This window comes from Pelodiscus sinensis, unplaced genomic scaffold, assembly GCF_049634645.1.
Source record: "Pelodiscus sinensis isolate JC-2024 unplaced genomic scaffold, ASM4963464v1 ctg60, whole genome shotgun sequence".
Classification (NCBI taxonomy): Eukaryota; Metazoa; Chordata; order Testudines; family Trionychidae; genus Pelodiscus; species Pelodiscus sinensis.
Genome location: NW_027466001.1, coordinates 668,199 through 690,944, shown reverse-complemented (window position 1 = coordinate 690,944; position 22,746 = coordinate 668,199). Strand labels below are relative to the sequence as shown.

General features: G+C 56.2%; 1 protein-coding gene and 1 long non-coding RNA gene across 2 annotated transcripts in view; one reads left to right on the top strand and one right to left on the bottom strand.

Annotated features, from left to right (window-relative positions):
• The window catches only part of ZMYM3 (zinc finger MYM-type containing 3), a 60,681-nt gene extending 60,468 nt beyond the window's left edge, over positions 1-213 (bottom strand). The window contains exon 1 of the mRNA XM_075918002.1: positions 61-213. The gene's annotated coding sequence lies outside the window, so the exon portion shown is untranslated. The remainder of the gene's footprint in view (positions 1-60) is intronic.
• Positions 24-21,608, top strand: LOC142825861 (uncharacterized). The gene is made up of 3 exons (XR_012900197.1): positions 24-145; positions 6,113-13,854; positions 16,456-21,608. It is a non-coding gene; the product is annotated as an uncharacterized LOC142825861 (long non-coding RNA).
• Positions 21,609-22,746: the final 1,138 nt, after the last annotated feature.

The following is a 22,746-nucleotide window of genomic DNA, read 5'->3' as shown; positions in this document are numbered from 1 at the left end:
GGGCCCCCGGTGCCGGGCCCCGGCCGCCCCTGCCCTGCGAGCGCGCCGGGCCCGCCCTACCTGCGCCACTCGGGAGCCGCCCGCCCGCTCGCCCGCTCGCTCGGGCAACGCCGCCTCCCCGGAGCTGGAGCGTCTCCCCCGGGCGGTGAGTGACAGCGCGGCCGGGCGGAGCTTCGCGGGGGCCCGGGACACGGCCCCGCCCCCGGGCTGGGCTGCAGCCGGACCCCCACCCGCCCCCGCGCGCAGCCCCACTTCCCCCGCCGGCCCCGCCCACTGCCGGGCCCCCGGCCCCGCTGGATCCCCGCCAGGCCCCGCCCACTGACACCTCCCCCCCCCGGCCCCGCTGGATCCCCGCCAGGCCCCGCCCACTGACACCTCCCCCCCCCCCGGGCCCTGCTGGATCCCCGCCAGGCCCCGCCCACTGACCCCCCCCGGCCCCGCTGGATCCCCGCCAGGCCCCGCCCACTGACACCTCCCCCCCCCCGGGCCCTGCTGGATCCCCGCCAGGCCCCGCCCACTGACACCTCCCCCCCCCCGGCCCCGCTGGATCCCCGCCAGGCCCCGCCCACTGACACCTCCCCCCCCCCGGGCCCTGCTGGATCCCCGCCAGGCCCCGCCCACTGACACCTCCCCCCCCCGGCCCTGCTGGATCCCCGCCAGGCCCCGCCCACTGACACCTCCCCCCCCCGGCCCTGCTGGATCCCCGCCAGGCCCCGCCCACTGACACCTCCCCCCCCCGGCCCTGCTGGATCCCCGCCAGGCCCCGCCCACTGACACCTCCCCCCCCGGCCCTGCTGGATCCCCGCCAGGCCCCGCCCACTGACACCTCCCCCCCCGGGCCCTGCTGGATCCCCGCCAGGCCCCGCCCACTGACACCTCCCCCCCCCCCGGCCCCGCTGGATCCCCGCCAGGCCCCGCCCACTGACACCTCCTCCCCCCCCCGGGCCCTGCTGGATCCCCGCCAGGCCCCGCCCACTGACACCTCCCCCCCCCGGCCCCGCTGGATCCCCGCCAGGCCCCGCCCACTGACCCCCCCGGGCCCCGCTGGATCCCCGCCAGGCCCCGCCCACTGATACCTCCCCCCCCCCCGGGCCCTGCTGGATCCCCGCCAGGCCCCGCCCACTGACACCTCCCCCCCCCCCCGGCCCCGCTGGATCCCCGCCAGGCCCCGCCCACTGACACCTCCTCCCCCCCGGGCCCTGCTGGATCCCCGCCAGGCCCCGCCCACTGACCCCCCCGGGCCCCGCTGGATCCCCGCCAGGCCCCGCCCACTGACACCTCCCCCCCCCCCGGCCCTGCTGGATCCCCGCCAGGCCCCGCCCACTGACACCTCCCCCCCCCCGGGCCCTGCTGGATCCCCGCCAGGCCCCGCCCACTGACACCTCCCCCCCCCCCCCGGGCCCTGCTGGATCCCCGCCAGGCCCCGCCCACTGACCCCCCCCGGGCCCTGCTGGATCCCCGCCAGGCCCCGCCCACAGACACCTCCCCCCCCCCCCCCCCGGCCCTGCTGGATCCCCGTCAGGCCCCGCCCACTGACCCCCCCCCTCGGGCCCTGCTGGATCCCTGCCAGGCCCCACCCACAGACATCCCCCCCCCCCCCCGGGCCCTGCTGGATCCCTGCCAGTCCCCACCCACAGACACCCCCCCCGGGCCCTGCTGGATCCCCGCCAGGCCCCGCCCACTGACCCCCCCGGGCCCTGCTGGATCCCCGCCAGGCCCCGCCCACTGACCCCCCCCCTCGGGCCCTGCTGGATCCCCGCCAGGCCCCGCCCACAGACACCTCCCCCCCCCCCCGGCCCTGCTGGATCCCCGCCAGGCCCCGCCCACTGACCACCCCCCCGGGCCCTGTTGGATCCCCGCCAGGCCCCGCCCACAGACACCCCCCGGGCCCTGCTGGATCTCAGCCAGGCCCAGCCCACAGACACCTCCCCCCCCCAGGCCCTGCTGGATCCCCGCCAGGCCCCGCCCACAGACAAACCCCCCCCCCCCGGGCCCTGCTGGATCCCCGCCAGGCCCTGCCCACAGACACCCCCCCCCGGGCCCTGCTGGATCCCCACCAGGCCCCGCCCACTGACACCCCCCCCCCGGGCCCTGCTGGATCCCCGCCAGGCCCGGCCCACTGACACCCCCCCCCCCGGGCCCTGCTGGATCCCCGCCAGGCCCCGCCCACTAACCCCCCCCCGGGCCCTGCTGGATCTCCGCCAGGCCCCGCCCACAGACACCTCCCCCCCCCGGGCCCTGCTGGATCCCTGCCAGGCCCCGCCCACAGACACCCCCCCCCCCCGGGCCCTGCTGGATCCCCGCCAGGCCCCGCCCACAGACCCCCCCCCCGGCCCTGCTGGATCCCCGCCAAGCCCCGCCCACTGACACCCCCCCCCCCCGGCCCTGCTGGATCCCCGCCAGGCCCCGCCCACAGACACCTCCCCCCCCGGGCCCTGCTGGATCCCCGCCAGGCCCCGCCCACTGACCCCCCCCTCGGGCCCTGCTGGATCTCCGCCAGGCCCCGCCCACAGACACCCCCCGGGCCCTGCTGGATCCCCGCCAGGCCCCGCCCACTGACACCCGCCCCCCCCGGGCCCTGCTGGATCCCCGCCAGGCCCGGCCCACTGACCCCCCCGGGGCCCTGCTGGATCCCCGCCAGGCCCCGCCCACTGACCCCCCCCCCGGGCCCTGCTGGATCTCCGCCAGGCCCCGCCCACAGACACCTCCCCCCCCCCCGGGCCCTGCTGGATCCCTGCCAGGCCCCGCCCACAGACACCCCCCCCCCCGGGCCCTGCTGGATCCCCGCCAGGCCCCGCCCACAGACACCCCCCCCGGCCCTGCTGGATCCCCGCCAAGCCCCGCCCACTGTCACCCCCCCCGGCCCTGCTGGTCCCCGCCAGGCCCCGCCCACAGACACCCCCCCCCCGGCCCTGCTGGATCCCCGCCAGGCCCCGCCCACTGATCCCCCCCGGGCCCTGCTGGTTCCCCGCCAGGCCCCGCCCACTGACGCCCCCCCGCCCTGCTGAAGCTCCACCAGGCCCCGCCCACTGACACCCCCCCCCGGGCCCTGCTGGATCCCTGCCAGGCCCCGCCCACTGACCCCCCCCCGGGCCCTGCTGGTTCCCCGCCAGGCCCCGCCCACTGACGTCCCCCCGCCCCCCCGCCCTGCTGAAGCTCCACCAGGCCCCACCCACTGACCTCTCCCCCCTCCCCGCGATGCTGAATCCCTGCCAGGACCCGCCCACTGACGCCCCCGGGCCCGCTGAATCCCTGCCAGGCCCCCATCAATCCCCACCCTTCTGGGACCCCCATTCCTCATACACATGCTGGAGCCTTGCTCCCAGGGATCCCCCACACCTCACCTCCCTCCTGGGAGGAATCTCTCGCCCATCCCCATGGGCGGAACCACCTGTTCCTGGGACCCCACCCAAAACACCCCAATCCCTCCTCACACACATGCCTGCCCCCTGGAACCCGCCTACTCCCAGCCACCCTCTGGCCCCATGGCACATGTACCCTTCCACCCACCCGTCAGGAGCCCCCTCCCTCTACTCCATTCCCTCACAGCCCTCCCTCCCCCTTCAAACATGCACATTCTCCTTGCCCCCCAGCGACCTCCATTCCCTTCTCACACTGCTCTTCACTCCGAGAGCTCCCCCTCTTCCCCTGCACTCTGCCATACACAGCCCTCTCCTCCCAGATATTTCCTGTCTCCTCACGCATCCTCTAACACCCCTCCCCCACTAATCCCTATCCCCTTACACACGTGCCCCTTTCCCTCAACACACCCCATCTCCTGTGGGCTCCTCCAGCCTCTCAGACGCACATCTGTCTTCTCCTAGACAACCCCATCCCCTTTTCCTCTCACACATGCACTGCTCCCTCCCAACACACTGCACTGTCCCAAGCACACCCATCATCCCCTTACACGTTCTCCAGCCCCCCAGAGACATCCTGCCTTCCTTACTCTCACCACACACACATTTCCCCTGCACAACCCTTATCTCCTGGTGACTCCCTTCTGCCCCCCGCCACACACCCACCGTTTCCCCTTGGATGCTGCATATCCCCTCACATACAACCCCCCTCCACTTCTCCACCATTCCCTGGGGACAGCCTCATTGTCTTGCTCCCCTCAGGAGCCCTCACATACATTCCCATCTATGCTGGACACTATTATTTCTTGTCATTCCTCCATCTTCCACTCGTCTTCCCTCATGACTACCCCCATTCCCTCACATGCAATCCCCATCCACTTTGGATATTATTTCCTGTCACGCACACACACACATACTCCGAGGTCCTCATAAACACCCCCCCATATCCCCTCCACTATTCCTTCTCTTGTACACACCTCCATCCTCCCTCCACCCATCCTCCCTATACACCCACCTGCCCGATTCCCCAGGGCGCCAGACCTTTCACATGCCTTCCTTCTTGAATCGCATAAGATTCCCATTTGCCCCCCACATTACTTCTTGGGAACACTTGCCCCCCCATCCCTTCAGCCATCTCCATCCCCTCACCCCTCCCCTGCCCTCACACCTTCACATCTTTGAGATCCCTTCCGTCCTCTTCCCCTTGATTTCAGTGGAGAGCTGCATGTGTCCCCTCTGTCCTCCTTGGAAACACCCCCATTCCCCCTCATCCCATTCAGCTCCCAAGAACACTCACTTGCACCCTCAATTCCCAATCCACCTCTTCCCCAGGGGAGGAGGACAGAAGCAAGTTGGGGGGGCACCATCCCTCTCCCAATATCTCCCTCTTCAATTGCACGCCCCAGGGGGTAACTCACTAGGGAGTCTTAGTGAGAAAGGGGAGAACGCGAGGCAGGAGCTGGGCCTGGATTCAGAGAGGCAGAGGGCAGTAACGGGCTACAGGGAGGAGGATGCCTGGCTGAGGCTGCAGGGAAGGAAATGGATTTTAGCTGCAGGATGTTAGATGGGAAAAGAGAGAGCCAGGAAAGCTGAGTAAAAGGAGGTTACAGAAGTCCAGGCCAAAGAGAACTAATGCAGGACCCTGGGTTGGGGCAGCAGAAAGGAAAAGGAAGAGTATGGTTCAAGATGTCACAAGATAATCTGCTTCACCAACAATGCCAACTCACCTGCCGGTTCTTCGGCTTCTCACACAAACACCGTTGTTCCTGCCCCCCCTTTTCACTGAACACTTCCTTCACCTGATCAGGGCAGCCAGGAATTGTCCTCTGCTGCTGTAAATCTCCACTCAGATCTAAAAGAAATCTGCCTCAGTGGCAGCTAGGGTGAGGGAGAGAACAATCATTTGCAGGATTGGGAAAAACATTCTTTATTGTATGCATATAAACAGTGCCTCCAGCTAGCCCCCCCTTCGTATGGCATGTGTCTTAGATGGTAAGCTTCTCTCCCTGCATATGCAGCACAATGTGATTCCAGTTTGGCCTCTAAGACCCTTTGCAATGTAAATATTAAACTTTATTTTAAAAAGTCAAAATATTAAGGTTGCAAAGTCAAGCACTCAAAATCTAAGAAGCACTTGTGCACCCTGACCACTGCCCTTATGCTTCAGGGTCACTAGCCCCCACAAGAGAGGGTCTCAAAGAGAAGACAAAGGGTCTACAGTGGGACTGAGTGTAAGAGCGGAGAAGAGGCTTGTAGACAGTCAGGGGAGGAGCAGAAGCAGGTCCACAGGGGATCAAGGAGGCAGTTGCAGACGAGGAGGTCAGTGCACTGAGCATGGGAAACTCATTCAAAGAGCTTAGGAAAGAAGTAGGGTGCTAGCAAGGGAATTGGGGCCACAGAGCAATTTCTAGTGCCCAAACCATGGTCTGCAGAACGTCTCTTCTCCGGGCCGGGAGCAGCTGTGGCGAACATCAGAATTTTACACGTGTGTGTATGTGTGTGTACGGGCGCATGCGCAGACACACACACAGCAATGCCATCAGATGGAGACAGTAGCTGTAGTTACCGCTGTTGTGGGGTGGAGTCTGAAGGTACAGGCGGCTGGGAAGGAGACTGATCACCAGGCAGGAGAAAGGGGTGTGTGCAAGTGGGATGGGTGCTGAAGCCCAGTGATTGTCATGGGAGAGGAGAGGACAGTAAAAGCGAGACAGGAAGCGGAGCCAGGTCAATAGGACTATGAGCCTTTCTCATAGGAAATGATGTGAGAGAGCAGCATTCTTGAAGGTGGCAGCAAGACAATGAATTCTGTGATGGAAGGAGGGAGAAGGGGACCCAGGCTGAGGCCCACGAGGGACCGTAGTCCGAAGCTGGGAGATCTCCTAGGTGCGTTCGGAACCCTTGTACATTCTCACAGCTTTGAGAAATTCCTGCAGCCTTCATGAATCTGTGAGAGTAGAACTAGGGCTGGGGAGGAACTGAGAAGTGGATGCGTATCCGGCACTGTTCTCGCTTACACTCTGCCCACTCCCAGGGATCCTTTGCTAAGGCAGTGAGGCCTCCCTGAGATTGGGTCCAGCAGGGTCTGGCGGTCCCGTTCCTGGGGACGCTTCGCTGCAGGCTCTGCACTACGAAGCTTATTGAAGCGTATGCTGCAGAGCCCTCACCATCACCACTGAGACGCTTGGCAGTTACAGGTTTACCTTCTAACATCCTTGGTAGAAACAGACTTTCCTTAAATAGTATTTAAACGTCAGCGATTGCCAACACAGCGTGTGTGTCCACAGCTGTGCTGCTGCCTTTGGTGAGCACATAGGCTGTGTTGATTTTGTGAGGTTTGGGAGAAGGAGCCAAACTCCATTCTGAGCTCGGTTACAGTGGAATCACTGAACGCTGATATAGTTCAAGCCCCCTATCACAGAATAAGAAGCTGGTGGCAGGCCTGCTGGGAAGAAAATGAACTCTTATCTCGAGTCCCACCACACCTGGGACAGTTTTTCAGAGATCACATGGGAGTAGTCATGATCAATGTTCTCTCTAATTTTTCCCAGAATGAATTTTCTCGTGCACCACTGTGGAGGTGATGAGTGACACATCACCTTTGTATTGGTGCACAGAACAAAATTCATTTGGCAGGCGTGAGGCCAAGAGAGTCTGTGTTCAGGAGGGGCTCGGGGTTGGGGCAGAGGGTTGGGATGCAGGAGTTTGAGGGCTCTGGCTGGGGCCGCAGGCTTCAAGATGGAGCTGAGGGATTTGGGGTGTAGGAGGTTGGAGAGGGGCTCAGGGCTGGAGCCAGGGATGAGTGTGTTCAGGGCTGGGGGAGGTTCAAGGTGAGGCAGAGGGTTGAGACTCAAGCGTACCTGACATTTTGCCCTGCTGCAGCCCTACACCCCTGCGTAGGGCTTACTAGAAACCATGCAGCTTAGGGGGAGGTTGGGTTATTTCCACTGATTCCAGTGGTTGTATGAAACCCATCGTGCTCTGTTTGCAGTCACTCTTCACGGTCTAGATTCTCCGTTTATGTCTACACTAGCTGGGGTGTGACAAAAGCGCAGGTGTGGACAGCCCTGTGTCGGCAGGAGGCGTTGCTGCCACCATAGGTTTGGGCTGCTCATTAGGGGTGGTGTAATTAGGCAGATGGATGCCCTCTCCGCTCAGAACAGAGCAGCTGCAGCAGCCCAGCTGTGCCACTGTACGGCCTGTAGTGTGCAGTAGCTGGGGGTGTCTTTCACACACCCAGTGGCTAGAGATGGGATTTTCAGGAGCGCTGGACGTTGCTGTGACTCTGCTCCCATGTGTGTGACTGGGAAGTTGGCTGTTCATTTCTATGGGGGTGGCTAAGCCAAAACCCTTTGGAAACCCCACTCGGTCTGAACCTGCCAAGGCCGGCCTGTGAGTGAGACTTTGGGCTGGAGAGGAGTGGCCATCTGCTCCTGGGCACATGCTAGCAAAGCTCGGCCAGGTTCACTGAATCGGTGCCGCATGCCCTCCTGCAGCCTGTGCCACCCTTGCTGCTTGGGTTGCTCCGGGTGTGCCCAGGCCCACTGCTGAGCACCATGGGTATGCCCAGAGGACTCCCACTGTAGATGCACCTAGGCTGATGGGAGACTGCTCCTAGCTACCCTTGCCAAGATGCAGTGGAGTGCTCTGATCATAGACATGGCCTGAGTGGAACTGGTACAATTCTGTGTTCAGACGAGCCTGACATGCCTCTTGTTCTGTACTGGAGAGTCCGCTACCCCGGCACAGCTGCCATAAAGCACGCCTGCCCTTCGGAGCCTTGAAAACGGTCCCCAGACAGACAATAGCCGTAGCAAAGGGGCAGCTCACCCCCTTCAGAACTTTGCAGTGTTAATGCCAGTAAGCATACAGGCAATTTCTCAGGTCTGGCTGTTCACCAGGGGCTGGTCAGTGCTGCTCTCATGAAAACCCCACACAGCCTAAACTTTAGAGATCTGTCTCCTCCATTTCACTCTGCTACTGCTAGTATTACAGAGGTGGCACCTCCATACTTCCTGGGGTGCAGTGGCTCCTAGCGTCTGTCTCCCTTTGATGCTAGCAGCTGATGATGAGATAGTAGATGCTTCTGCACACATGGGGCTTCTGTGAGATCAGCAATGACTGCTGACCTCTTGGGAACTCTGGGGAATATAATTGTCCCGCCACCATTGCTCCCTAAGAAAAACCCCTTAAGGAAATTCAATGCAAAAAAACCCCCATTAATTTATTAAAATATTTTTACCCCACCTTTCTGTTCTTGTAAGCCACCTTGAATATTTTAAATAAACAGAAAAAATACAGATAGAAATGTAGCCGTGTTAGTCTGGTGTAGCTGAAACAAAACACAGGACTATGTAGCACTTTAAAGACTAACAAGATGGTTTAGCAGGTGATGAGCTTTCGTGGCCAGACCCACTACCTCAGATCAAATATTGGAAGAAAATAGTCACAACCATATATACCAAAGGATACAATTAAAAAAATGAACACACATGAAAAGGACAAATCACATTTCAGAACAGAAGGGGGATGGGGGGGAGGTAAATGTCTGTGAGCTAATGGCATTAGAGGTGATAACTGGGGAAGCTATCTTTGTAATGGGTAAGATAGTTAGTGTCTTTGTTGAGACCGACACGTAGAGTGTCGAATTTTAGCATGAATGACAGTTCAGAGGATTCCCTTTCAAGTGCAGATTTAAAAGGCTTCTGGAGCAAGATGCAGGTAATTAAGTCGTTGAGACTGTGTCCTTTCTGGTTGAAATGGTAAGAAACTGTTTTTTCTTTGTGATCCTGTCTAATGTCTGTTTTGTGGGCATTGATCCTTTGGCGAAGTGTCTGAGACGTTTGTCCAATGTACATAGCAGACGGACACTTTCGGCACATGATTGCTTAAATTATATTTCTGGGTGCGCAGGAATATGTGTTCTTGATCTTATAACTCACTTGGTTAGGCCCAATAATGGTATCAGCAGAGTGAATGTGGACAAAGCTGGCAACGGGGTTTATTGCAAGGGAAGGTACCAGGGTTGGTATTAGTGTGGTATGTCCTGTGGTTGTTGGACACCACTGCCAACCTGATAGCAGACCTATGTATGTTCCACGAGGCGTACAGCTAGTTCGGATAAGAAACCTAATCCGAACTAGCTAGTCCATGCCGCATGTAGCCGCGCGGCACGGGGTCCGAACTAGCTGGCATTTAAAAATGGCGCCAGCCGGCTTCATGCAAATGAAGCCCGGGAAATTCAAATCCCGGGCTTCATTTGCAACTGCGGATGACTACATTACCCCCGCTAGTTCGAACTAGCGGGGTAGTGTAGACATACCCTCAAATATTAATAAAAGCATGAGTAAAATGGGTGGCTTTAGCCTCATGCCAAAACAACGCTAGCGTTGGCACCATGCGACTATCCCGAGGAAGAGAATTCCGCAGCCTGGGAGCAAAAGCTGAGAATGCCCTGTTCCGCGTAGATGTTAATCTTATCTTCGCAAGTGGGGGAACACGAAGCAAAGTCTCCCCCGCTGACCTCAATCCCCGGGCAGGTTCATATGGGAGAAGACAGTCCTTCAGATACCCTGGACCCAACTCATTTAAGGCTTCATAGGTCATTACTAAAACCTTAAATTGTGCCCAGAAACATACCGGAAGCCAGGGCAGCTGCCGAAGCACCGGCATACTGTGCTCTGTATAACTAGTGTTGCTTAAAACTTGAGCAGCCGCATTCTGGACAGGTTGAAGTTTCCGAAGGCTCTTTAGAGGTAGCAGTAAAGGCTGTTAATGTAAGTACATAAAATGTAAGGAAGGGAAATGTTCCTTCTCTTGTTACACTCCTACTATTAGAACATAATATTTAGTACAAAGTGCTCTTACCAGCAGTGGTGGATTAGCCACTGGGCCAACAGGGCCCGTGTCTAGAGGTTCTGGAAAAATGGGTGCCCTCATGCCTGCTGTGCCTGGCAGGAGGGCAGTGCTGGGCAAACCCTGACCCCTTCCAGCAGGAGTGCCAGGAGGGGAAGCTGTGGGGTGTGCAGGCAGAAGGGGTAGGGAGAGTCAGTCCAGGGCCCCACAAAACCATAATTCACCTCTGCACAGGAGGTCTAATGTGTGTTGCAAACTAGGAGGTGGTCACACGCTAATGCGATGCCATATGCCTGTTAAACACCAGACGAGGTGTGTGAACCACGTTTTCTCTTGAGGGAGCTCTGACCAAGATTACTTGGCAGCCTTGGTCATGCTTCATGCTTGCTGCAGTATAACTGTCACTCGGGCTGTGGAACAGCGTTCCCTCTAATCTTTTCCACCATGTGCGGATTTTTCCCACCCATGTGCAGGATCCATTTTTACGGGTGTCGAGGCACGTGCACCCAGTAGAAACCAAAAACCTAATTGTGGGCACTCTGCTAATCAGCTGGGCAGCTCAGCTTAAAGGAACACTGCTCCTGACCGACGCGGTTGTACTGGTGTAGCCCTGTCTGTCAGCAGTGTGATTGTTAGGGGAGCCTCTGCCGCCAGCAAAGCTGCCGCCTCCCACAGACACGGAATGATTGCGCTGCTGGGAGAGCTCTCTTCTGCTGGGCTGGAGCATCTTCACCAGACACGCTGCCTGGGTGCAGCTGAGCCTCAGTACGTTTGGGCTGCGTCTAGACTGGCAAGTTTTTCTGCAAAATCAGTCGCTTTTGCGGAAAAACTTGCCAGCTGTCTACACTGGCCGCTTGAATTTCTGCAAGGACACTGACTTCCTACTGTCTGAAATCAGCGCTTCTAGAGGAAATGCTGTGCTGCTCCCGTTCGGGCAAAAGCCCTCTTGTGCAAATCATTTGCATAAGGGAGCCAGTGTAGACAGCACAGGGCTGTTTTGCACAAAAAAGCCCCGATCGCGAAAATGGCGCTTGGGGCTTTTTTGCGCAAAAGCGCGTCTAGATTGGCACGGACACTTTTCCACAAAAAGTGCTTTTGCAGAAAAGCCTCCTGCCAATCTAGACACGCTTTTCTGCAAATGCTTTTAATGGAAAACTTTTCCGTTAAAAGCATTTGCGGAAAATCCTGCCAGTCTAGACGCAGCCTTGTAGTATAGGCTGCCCTGGGCTTAGTTCTCTACTTGAAATCTATGAATTGGAGTTTTCTACTAGGCAGGAGTGTCAAATGTTAGCCAGTCTCCTGCCTCCCTGATGAGTCGTCATTCCTGCTACAGCATAGGCCTGGCCAGGCGGCAGAGTTCTGGGAAAGCAGGAGTTCTCTTGCACTGCTAGGAAGCACAGAACCGATGGATTTTCATCCACCCCAAATTCATGTTCATGCCTCATACTGAAATTGCCAGGACAGGGTGAGCAATAGCCTCAGTATGCAAAGTAGGGTCAGGTGACAAAACACGCAAAGTGCTTCCCCAATGTGTATTAAATGGCACTTCATTTGGGGTCCCATTAAGTATTTTCCATAAGACCTTTGTTAAACTACGGCTGTCTTGTGCTTCACTTCTTCCCTTCCTCTGACCTTCGCTATTCTGTTGTGTACATTTTCCATGAAATCTGTTTCTCACAGATGGCCACTGTTAAATTTGGGTGTGTCTATATACATAATTTTCACCCCCATTAAATATCTGCCTGGTTAAAGAAGTACAGTCTCCCTAATATGAAACGCTGGCCGATTAGTACAGAAGTGCTTTTATTCCTGTATACTATAGGGACGTGAAAAGTTAACTGACTGCAAGCATCACCCGCAATGGGGAATACTTATCAGTTCCAGTTAACCACAGGGGCTGGAGCAGCTCCTGCCCCACAGGACCCATTGCAGGCAGGGGCCAGCCTGGCCCCCCGTTATTTAATATTCTAATCCAGTGGTCACCAGCCAGGAGATTGAGATCTACTGGTAGATCTTAGAGCCCCTGACAAGGGATCCTGACTGGTTTGGCCCAGCCATTTCAGCTTCCCTGCCCCGCACTGCTGCACATGTCCTGCTCTTTGCCTTGGAGCTGCCTCTCCTGACCCCCGGGAGCCTCCTGCTTGCTGGGCCTGGATTGACTGGAATCAGAGCTTTCACCTCGAAGGAGGTGATGGCCAGGCTGACGAAGACCAAGGAACGGCCCTAGAAAGACAAGCACACGGGATCAGCTACTAAAGATGCGCCACCCTGCCTGTCTGCTGCTCGCAGATGTAAGTGGTTCCACTGCATTCCTGGCTCCTGGAAGAGATCCATGCCGGTCCTTGTCCACCAGAAAGGTGAACGAGACAATGTCAGCATCTGGAGGCCCGTCTCCCTCTGCTCCACCATTTACAAGCTATACATCAGCTGCCTCATAGCGGGATAACAGACTGGGCCAGGTGAGGGGACACTTCAGAGGACATGGAGCCCTTCTGAGGGATGCTCCAAACACAACTTTGTCCGTCAGCTGGCCATCCAGGCAGCCAGGAGACCTCGGAGGCAGTGCGATGTAGCCTGGCTTAACTTGGCCAATGCCTTCTGGTCCATTCCCCACCACCACATTTTCGACACTCGCAGAGAGTCTGGGATGCTGAGACCCGCTCTCCAGTCGCTCCAAGACCTCTACCGGGACTGCACCACCACCAGCTTCTCCATGGGTGGAGTGACAGATGCCATTCCCATCCACTGCAGCATGAAGTGGGGCTGCCCCCTCAGCCCCATAGTCTTCAACCTGGCTATGCAACTGCTCCTCCGAGCCATCTCTAGCGGCCTGTCTGGGTTCAGCCTAAAGGCAAGAGAACTGACATCTTGGTCTAGGTGTATGGCCTGGTCCTGGTGACGGACTGCTCAGAGGGCCTCCGGCAGATGCTTGACATCACCAGCTGAGCCGTCCGATGGCCAGACCTCCCCTGTAATGCAAAGAAGTGCACCTCCCGTCATGGTGACGGTGTGTCAGGGACCTGGTCTGGACCACATGGTTCTAGATCAGGTTTTCCCAACCTATGGTTTGTGACCCAAGTATGGGTCACCATTACATTTCAGAAGGGTCGCCAAGCGTCTCCCCAGGTGGCTCTGCCCCCCCACGCCCCTTTTTTGAATTGCCTTGGGTCACCAAGTCTTCCAGATTTGTCAAAATGGGTCTCCCTCTGGAAAAGGTTGGGAACTGCTGCTCTAGACTCAGGGTGAGCCTATGGCCTCCCTGGAAGGGAGGCAGATACGCCAGCACCTGGGCACATCTACAGGAGTCTGTCTGACAGACACCATAGCCAAGATCCCACATGACATGGCCAGTACCAACTCCTCCCTGCTTACCCCTGGCAAAAGATAAACGCACTCAACATGTTCCTGACCCCCATACCTCCTTCATCCTCAGGAGCTCAGTCACGGCCAAAGTGCCCCTGAACAAAGCAGATGGCACCATTTGGCAGCAGATGAGAAAATGGCTCTACCTCCCCCAGAGGGCCAGCACCAATATCATTAATATCTTCTACAGGGAGGGCAGAGCCAATGCTCCTCGGATTGGTGAGCTGTGCAACATGGACAGGGTCTCACGCCTTGTGGATGAGGGAGAAACGGTGACGAGGTATACCTACACTTTAGTAATCATTGACATGGTCTTGCATGACCTTATCAGTAAACTAGGCAAATACAACCTAGATGGGGTACTATAAAGTGGGTACATAACTGGCTGGATAATTGTTCTCAGAGAGTAGTTATTAACTGTTCATAATAGTGCTGGAAGGGCATAACAAGTAGGGTTCTGCAGGGGTCTGTTTTGGGGCCGGTTCTGTTCAATATCATCATCAACGATTTAGAGGATGGCATAGAAAGTACGCTTATTCAGTTTGCAGATGATACCAAGCTGGGAGGGGTTGCGACTAATCTGGAGGATAGGGTCATAATTCAAAATGATCTGGACAAACTTAGAGAAATGGTCTGAGGTAAACAGGATGAAGTTTAATAAGGACAAATGCAAAGTGCTCCACTTAGGAAGGAACAATCAGTTTCCCACATACAGAATGGGAAGTGACTGTCTAGGAAGGAGTCCGGCAGAAAGGGACCTAGGGATTACAGTGGACCACAAGCTAAAATGAGTCAACAGTGTGACACTGTTGCAAAAAAAGCAAATATGATTCTGGGATGCATTAACAGAAGTGTTGTAAGCGAGACACGAGAAGTCGTTTTTCTGCTCTATTCTGTGCTGATTAGGCCTCAACTGGAGTATTGTGTCCATTTCTGGCATCACATTTCAAGAAAGATGTGGAGAAATTGGAGAAGGTCCAGAGAAGAGCAACAAAAATTATTAAAGGCCTAGAAAACATGAGCGATGAGGGAATACTGAAAGAATTAGGCTTGTTAAGATTAGAAATGAGAAGACTGAGAAGGGACGTGATAGCAGTTTTCAAATATCTGAAAGGGTGTTACAAGGAGGAGGAAGAAAAATTGTTCTCCTTGGCCTTTGATGATAGGGCAAGAAGCAATGGGCTTAATTTGCAGCAAGGGAGGTTTAGGTTGGACATTAGGAAAAAGTTACTAACTGTCAGGGTGGTTAAACACGGGAATAAATTGCCTAGGGAGGTTGTGGAATCTCCATCACTAGAGATATGTCAGAGCAGATTGGATAGACATCAGTGCTTGGTCCTGCCGTGAGGGCAGGGGACTGGACTCCATGACCTCTTGAGGTCTCTTCCAGTTCTAGGGTTCACTGATTCTATGGCAGTGATCACTCATACCTTCCACCTCCTGACAAGACCAGACCAACAGTGAGGAGCAGCGCTGAGAGCACTGTTCCAAGCAGAATATCACCACAGCACAGAGCCTGCTTTTCCATGCTCCAGCAGAGCCAATCTCTTGTATAGATCTCTCCATTTGGAAGAGTTTTTGTCAGCAGACATGTGGGAAAAGCATGATTGTCAACATCTTTCAGGGTATTCCTTGGAATCGAAAAACAACCAACTTTAAGAAAGCACTGCATTTGAGCAACATTGTTCTATCAAGAAGTCCACTACCGTGTTCTGATGCCACTGTTGTTACACTGCATCCTGTGCTAGTCATAAGCTCTTGGTCTTATTGCGCAGCATCTCCGAGGTCCTCATTTTCCACCTGCACAATCTCCAAATCAAGCATAGATTCTGCATCTCTCGCTACAGTTGGCATTTCTGTGTTTTGATTAATGACCTCCTCATTTTGAGGCAGTGGCATTGAAATGTCATTTGGGGGAACAAAGTTTTCATCATCAGAACTGGAAGTGTCACTGTCAGTATGGTCAAAATGATGTTGTTGGCTTTAAACTCTTACCTGCTGCTTCATTCTGTTGCTTTTGCTCTTACTTGCACCACTTTCAAATCTTTGCTTCATTTTTAAAGAGGGGTTCTTTAAAACACAGTAACTCAATGAATTAATTCGCTAAAGGCTACTGGTTATACAAAGTTTTAATTGTATGTTCTTTACAATGTATAGTATATAATAATGGTTTGTGGGCATTATTTACTACGGCCCTTATAGCCTTATTTCTAAGTCTTGAAATTTCATCTGCTAACATGTTCCCATTATTAAATTCCTCTTATAACTGATGCATTATTGTGAATACAAACATGGGGCAATTGCCAGATTAGATTTAAAAATTTATTCAGCAACTAGAATTAAAAGTTTATCATCACAAAAAAAGCCTGTAAAGGTGAATCTAAAACTGGATGAAGATGTAGCTTACCAATGAGCCAGATGTCGTTATTATCAGGGCTCAACAAATAATGCCCGTGGTGAGTAGATTGCAACCCGGTAGAGCCGGGTTTGGACGATCTGCGCATGCGCAAATTGCCAGACAGCACGGCTGGCATGCAGGGCTTGCCGCAGTTCAGCGAGCCCTGGTTATTATATATAAAGACACATAAGAAGAAACAGGGATACAAAAATCCCCTATGCTGAGATTAACCGTTAAAATAGATGTTTAACTCACCCTCAGACGAAGCAAAAATCACTTTATAGAAACAGAATTAATTGTGACTTTTGTAGCAAAAATGTATATTTTAGTATTGGTTAAAGACTATAAGTATGATGCATAATGACTTCATATATAAAGACCTGTGTATAAGTTCTGTAGTTTCTATTTCTTTCTGTGTCTCTCATGATTAGATAATATTACTGTAAGTCCTAAACTATTGATCTTGTCTAAAACTCTATGCAGTTGTTTGGTGTGAGTGGAGGATGTTTGTGAGTGAAAGCCATCACTGATGCCCAGGTGATCAAGAAGAAGTGGAAACTTTGAACATAACAAGGAAACATGCATTGTGTCTTGAGACTGAATTGAATTAGCAGCATTGAGGAATCCTGGAGACAGGCAGAGACCCTCCCAAGAGTGAGAAATAACCAAGGGAACCCTGACAATCACCATCAAAGGATAACTCTGGAGAACACGGATTAACATCTCCTATGGTGGATGAGGGCAGCACGACACTGCAAAACCCACAGACTCCAAGGGGAAATGACATGGATAAGAAGGGAAGCTCTTGCCATGGGACTCTGGGTTCATCCTGCAAGCCAAGCCCCAGAGGAGTCTCAGAGGAACCCTGACTCCTTGTGCAGTCAGCCTGGCCTGGCCAGTAAGACTGACTTACAGGAGCGGCCCGAGGCCGGCTGCAGCAGCTGGCACCCCAGGTGGAATGTGCGATTGGCGCCCCCGCCTGCAGGGCCATCAATGGACTGAGGTCATTGGTGGGCGCCCCATGATGTCATCATCGGGCATCGGCGCCTTAGGCGGCGGCCGAGTCTGCTGACTTAGCCACCATGGACTGGTAATTATGCACCATCTGCAGGACCTGTCTCCCTCTCTCTGTGTGTCTTTATAAAGCATATGCTAACTGCTTCTCTACTGTATTCTCAATAAACACGGTGTATTGCCTTTTCCCCAGAAAAAGATCCCGTGTGCTTCTTATAAGCATAACACTTTCACAGCCTCTAAACTATGCAAAGACTGTAAACTGCGTTTCATAGCATAGAATTGCTAATCACAGACGCTATTCTAGTCACACAGATGAAAACTCGGATGTAACCGAAAAACTGGAGCGGCCGAAGGTGCCACAAGGATCTATGTGAAAAGCGGCAGGTGTCTGGAGTGTCCGCTGCCCCAGTTAGCCCGGCGCAGCGCACATGCCCAGATGTTTGGAGTATCCCCAGTCCTGTGTCCCCTGTCTTGGTTAGCCTGGTACGGGGCGCACGCCCAGGTCTTTGGAGCAGCCCCTGCCCTGGTTAGCCCAGTGTGGCACAGCGCGCACACCCAGCTGTTGGGAGCAGCCCCTGAGCTGCTTAGCCCAGCACACTGCACAATCCCAGGTGTTGGGAGCATCCCCTGCCCTGAGTAGCCCAGCACAGTGCAGTGTGCAAGCCCAGGTGTAAGGAGTGGCCCCTGGCCGGGTTAGCCCAGCAGGGTGCGCTAGCCCAGCACGGTGTGCAATCCCAGGTGTTTGCAGTGGCCCTTGCCCTGGTTAGCCTGGGACAGCATGTATACACAGGTGTTTAGATTGGCTCCTGGCCCAGCTAGCCCGTCTAGTGGGTCCCCTAGACCAGTGTTTCCTGATTTTATTTGGCCATGGAACCCTTTTCAGCTTAAAATAATTTCAAGGAACCCCTAGGGTTCCCAGAGTAAAATTTGGCAAGCAAAAAAAAAAAGCAAGCCCCGCCAGAATTGGTTGAGCAAAAAAACCTGCAAAATACTGTCTCTTTAAGAGGGGGCGGGGCAATGCCACGTTCTCGCGGAACCCTTACTTTCACTTTGCGGAACTCTGGGGTTCCACGGAGCACCAATTGGGAAACACTGCCCTGGACAATCAAGATTCAAAAGGAGTAACCAAGGGCGATAAAGCCTTTGCAGAGAAGCTAAATGGTTTCTCTGCTTCAGTCTTCACGGCTGAGGACATTAGGGAGATTCCCAAATCTGCACCGTCCTTTGTGGGTGATGAATCTGAGGAGTTGTCCCGGATTGAAGTGTCATTAGAGGAGGTTTTGGAACAAATAGAAAAACTTTGTTAACAAATCTCCGGGACCAGATGGCATTGACCCAAGGGTTCTAAAAGAACTCAAATGGGAAATTGCTGAATTATTATCTGTGGTTTGTAACCTATCCTTTAAGTCAGCTTCCATACCTAATGACTGGAAGGTAGCCAACGTGACACCAATATTTAAAAAGGGCTCTAGAGGCGATCCTGGCAATTACAGACCGGTAAGTCTAACTTCAGTACCGGGCAAATTAGTCGAAACAATAGTAAAGAATAAAATTGTCAGGCACATAGAAGAACATAATTTGTTGGACAAAAGTCAAAATGGTGTCTGTGAAGGGAAATCATGTTTTACTAATCTATTAGAGTTCTTTGAAGGGGTTAACAAGCATGCAGACAAGGGGGATCTGGTAGATATAGTATACTTAGATTTTTAGAAAGCTTTGACAAGGTCCCTTACCAAAGGCTCTTGTGTAAATTACATTGTCATGGGATAAGAAGGAAGGTCCTTTCATGGATTGAGAACTGGTTAAAAGATAAAAAACAAAGGGTAGGAATAAATGGTAAATTTTCAGAATGGAGAGGGGTAACTAGTGGGGTCCCCCAAGGGTCAGTCCTGGGACCAATCCTGTTCAACTTATTCATAAATGATCTGGAGGAAGGGGTAAGCAGCGAGGTGGTAAAGTTTGCAGATGATACTAAACTGTTGATAGTCAAGACTGAAGCAGACTGAGGAGGACTTCAAAAAGATCTCACCAAACTGAGTGATTGGGCAACAAAATGGCAAATGAAATTTAATGTGGACAAGTGTAAAGTAATGAACGTTGGAAAAAATAACCCCAACTATACGTACAGTATGATGGGGGCTAATTTGGCTATGACAAATCAGGAAAGAGATCTTTGAGTAATCGTGTATAGTTCTCTGAAAACTTCCACACAGTGTGCAGCGGCGGTCAAAAAGGCAAATAGGATGCTAGGAATTATTAAGAAAGGGTTAGAAAATAAGACACAGAATGTCTTACTGCCCCTGTATAAAACTATGGTACGCCCACATCTTGAATACTGTGTACAGATGTGGTCTCCTCACCTCAAAAAAGATATTTTGGCCTTGGAAAGGGTTCAGAAAAGGGCAACTAAAATGATTAGGGGTTTGGAACGGGTCCCACATGAAGAGAGGTTAAAGCGACTGGGGCTTTTCAGTTTAGAAAACAGGAGACTGAGGGGGGATATGATAGAGGTCTATAAAATCATGAGTGGTGTGGAGAGGGTGAATAAAGAAAAGTTATTTATTAGTTCCCATAATGGAAGAACTAGAGGACACCAAATGAAGTTAATGGGTAGCAGGTTTAAAACTAATAAAAGAAAGTTCTTCTTCACACAGCGTGTAGTCAACCTGTGGAACTCCTTGCCAGAGGAGGCTGTGAAGACTAGGACTATAACAGAGTTTAGAGAGAAGCTAGATGTCATGGAGGTTAGGTCCATAAAAGGCTATTAGCCAGGGGATAAAATGGTGTCCCTGGCCTCTGTTTGTCAGAGGCTGGAGAGGGATGGCAGGAGACAGATCGCTTGATCATTGTCTTTGGTCCACCCCCTCTGGGGCACCTGGTGCTGGCCACTGTCAACAGACCTTTGGTCTGACCCAGTACGGCCATTCTCATGTTCTTATGTTCACAGCAGGGCGTGCATACCCAGGTGTTGGCATTGGCCTCTGCCCCGATTAAGCACATGCCCAGGTGTTGGGAGGGGCTCCCGGTCCGGTTAGCCTGGCACAGCGCATGCCCAAGTGTTGACATTGGCCCCTAGCTGGGTTAGCCTGGAACGGTACGCCGTGCATGCCCAGGTGTTGGGAGCGGCTCCGATTGGCTCAGCGCAGCACAGCATGCATGCTCAGGTGTTGGTTGAGTACCCGGTTGGCCCGGTGCGGCATGCCACGCATGCCTAGGTGTTGGGAGCAGCTCTGGTTGACCCGGCACAGCCCAGCATCCACACCCAGGTGTTGGGAGCATACCTGGTTAGCCTAGCGCAGCATGGCACGCACACCCAGGTGTTGGGAGTGGCCCCGGTTGGCCCGGCATGGCACGGTGCACACGCCCAAGTGTTGGGAGCGGCCCTGCTTGTACGGCGCAGCCCAGCGCACTCAGCCAGGTGGCATGAGCGTACCCAGTTAGCCCAGTGCAGCACGGTGCGCACACCCATATGTTGGGAGTGGCCGCTACACTGGTTACTCGCATGCCCAGGTGTTGAGAGCAGCCCCGGTTGGCCTGGCATGGCATGGCACGCATGCCCACCCAGGTGTTGGGAGCGTACCAGATAGTCCCGGTGCGGCATGGCACCCACGCCCAGGTGTTGGGAGTGGCCCTGGTTGGCTCGGCACACACACCCAGGTGTTGGGAGCGGTCCCGGATAGCCCAGCGTGGCACGGTGCGCACACCCAGATGTTGGGAGTGGCCGCTACACTGGTTACTCGCATGCCCAGGTGTTGAGAGCAGCCCCGGTTGGCCTGGCATGGCATGGCACGCATGCCCACCCAGGTGTTGGGAGCGTACCAGATAGTCCCGGTGCGGCATGGCACCCACGCCCAGGTGTTGGGAGTGGCCCCGGTTGGCTCAGCACACACACCCAGGTGTTGGGAGCGTACCAGGTAGTCCCGGTGCGGCATGGCACCCACGCCCAGGTGTTGGGAGTGGCCCCGGTTGGCTCGGCACACACACCCAGGTGTTGGGAGCGGTCCCGGATAGCCCAGCGTGGCACGGTACGCACGCCCAGATGTTGGGAGCAGCCCCACTTGGACTGGTGCACACGATCAGGTGTTGGGATTGGCCCCTGACCTGGTTGGCCCGGCAGGCACGCCCAGGCGTTGGGAGATTACCCGGTTGGCCCAGCGCAGCACAGTGCGCACGCCCAGGTGTTGGGAGTGGCCCCAGTTGGCCTGGCACGGCATGGCACAATCAACCAGGTGTTGGGAGCAGCCCTGGTGGCCCGGCATGAATGCCCAAGTGTTGGGAGCGGGCCTGGTTGCCTGGTGTGGTATGGCACGGCACGGCCACGTGATAGGAGTGGCTCTGATTGCATGGCACGGCGCAGCACAACCAGGTGATGGGAGTGGCTCTGGTTGCACGGCATGGCAAGGCACGGGCAGGTGACGGGAGTGGCTCTGGTTACCCTGGATGGCACGGCACAGCCAGGTGATGGGAGCGGCTCCGGTTGCACGGCGCGGCACGGCCAGGCGATGGGAGCGGCTCCGGTTGCACGGCGCGGCACGGCCAGGCGATGGGAGCGGCTCCGGTTGCACGGCGCGGCACGGACAGGCGATGGGAGCGGCTCCGGTTGCACGGCGCGGCACGGACAGGCGATGGGAGCGGCTCCGGTTGCACGGCGCGGCACGGCCAGGCGATGGGAGCGGCTCCGGTTGCACGGCGCGGCACGGCCAGGCGATGGGAGCGGCTCTGGTTGCACGGCGTGGCACGGCCAGGCGATGGGAGCGGCTCTGGTTGCACGGCGTGGCACGGCCAGGCGATGGGAGCGGCTCTGGTTGCACGGCGTGGCACGGCCAGGCGATGGGAGCGGCTCTGGTTGCACGGCGTGGCACGGCCAGGCGATGGGAGCGGCTCTGGTTGCACGGCGTGGCACGGCCAGGCGATGGGAGCGGCTCTGGTTGCACGGCGTGGCACGGCCAGGCGATGGGAGCGGCTCTGGTTGCACGGCGTGGCACGGCCAGGCGATGGGAGCGGCTCTGGTTGCACGGCGTGGCACGGCGTGGCACGGCCAGGCGATGGGGGCGGCTCTGGGTGCACGGCGTGGCACGGCCAGGCGATGGGAGCGGCTCTGGTTGCACGGCGTGGCACGGCCAGGCGATGGGAGCGGCTCTGGTTGCACGGCGTGGCACGGCCAGGCGATGGGAGCGGCTCTGGTTGCACGGCGTGGCACGGCCAGGCGATGGGAGCGGCTCTGGTTGCACAGCGTGGCACGGCCAGGCGATGGGAGCGGCTCTGGTTGCACGGCGTGGCACGGCCAGGCGATGGGAGCGGCTCTGGTTGCACGGCGTGGCACGGCGTGGCACGGCCAGGCGATGGGGGCGGCTCTGTGTGCACGGCGTGGCACGGCCAGGCGATGGGAGCGGCTCTGGTTGCACGGCGTGGCACGGCGTGGCACGGCCAGGCGATGGGGGCGGCTCTGGGTGCACGGCGTGGCACGGCCAGGCGATGGGAGCGGCTCTGGTTGCATGGCGTGGCACGGCCAGGCGATGGGAGCGGCTCTGGTTGCACGGCGTGGCACGGCCAGGCGATGGGAGCGGCTCTGGTTGCACGGCGTGGCACGGCCAGGCGATGGGAGTGGGTCTGGTTGCACGGCGTGGCACGGCCAGGCAATGGGAGCGGGTCTGGTTGCACGGCGTGGCACGGCCAGGCGATGGGAGCGGGTCGGTGGCACGGCGCGGCACGGCCAGGCGATGGGAGCGGCTCTGGTTGCACGGCGTGGCATGGCCA